The sequence below is a fragment of the Aulostomus chinensis genome, chromosome 1, assembly GCF_037954235.1.
Source record: "Aulostomus chinensis isolate RoL2024-O1b breed Wild chromosome 1, RoL_Achi_v1.0, whole genome shotgun sequence".
Lineage (NCBI taxonomy): Eukaryota > Metazoa > Chordata > Actinopteri > Syngnathiformes > Aulostomidae > Aulostomus > Aulostomus chinensis.
In genome coordinates, this window is record NC_141320.1 from 48,182,594 (window position 1) to 48,183,405 (window position 812).

General features: G+C 46.9%; 1 non-coding gene across 1 annotated transcript; it reads left to right on the top strand.

The window, feature by feature from the left end:
* Positions 1–305: 305 nt before the first annotated feature.
* On the top strand, positions 306–377 carry trnaa-agc (transfer RNA alanine (anticodon AGC)). Its single transcript has one exon. It is a non-coding gene; the product is annotated as a tRNA-Ala (tRNA).
* Positions 378–812: the final 435 nt, after the last annotated feature.

The window sequence follows — 812 nt, forward strand, 5'->3', positions numbered from 1 at the left end:
GAAATATTTCAGGTGTTGACCTCCCAGCAGCCTGAAGGTCAACCTGCATTATCTGTTATGTTGCTGAGCAGAGGAGGGAGCTCAATGGTAGAGCGCTAGCTTAGCATGTGAGAGGTGGTGGGATCGGTGCCCTCGTTCTCCAGAAGACTTCAGCTTGTTCTGTTGTTGAGCTCTGATGAAACCACTGACTTTGAACCACACACAAAGTGAAGGAGTGACTTAAGATTGATGGCACCTGAGGAACTTCTAGGTTTCCTAAAATCAACTGGAAATTCATTCACCAGTTAAACAGTGACTCTACCAGAGGGGGTGTAGCTCAGTGGTAGAGCGCATGCTGAGCATGTATGAGGCCCTGGGTTCAATCCCCGGCATCTCCAGCTGGTCCTTTGTAGCCTTCATCTTGTCAGCTAAAGTGATCCTTAAATGTGACAACAGTCGATTCACTATCAGAAGACATCTTCTACATGTTCAAGGTGGGCGAACTGTCCACAAATGTTCAAAATTACTTTTGAAAATGAAAACATAAATCAAACCTGCCCTGTCAATCACCCACAATGGGCGGATCGTCCCACTCCCTATCAGGTTCCCCTCTCCGCGACCCAGGAGGCTCCCTCTCCCTATCAGGACTAGAAGTCCATTGGGGTCTCCCTGCTCAGGTAGGAGTCCTGCCCACAACGTTAAGCTGTTGATGTTCTAGAGGAGACAACATCTGATCTTTGTTAGATCCACCAGTCAAAGGTTTTCTTTAAAGGCTGTAGCAGCTGAGAATGAGGGATTAATAACCATCTTAGTGAGGACATTTTGAAACATGA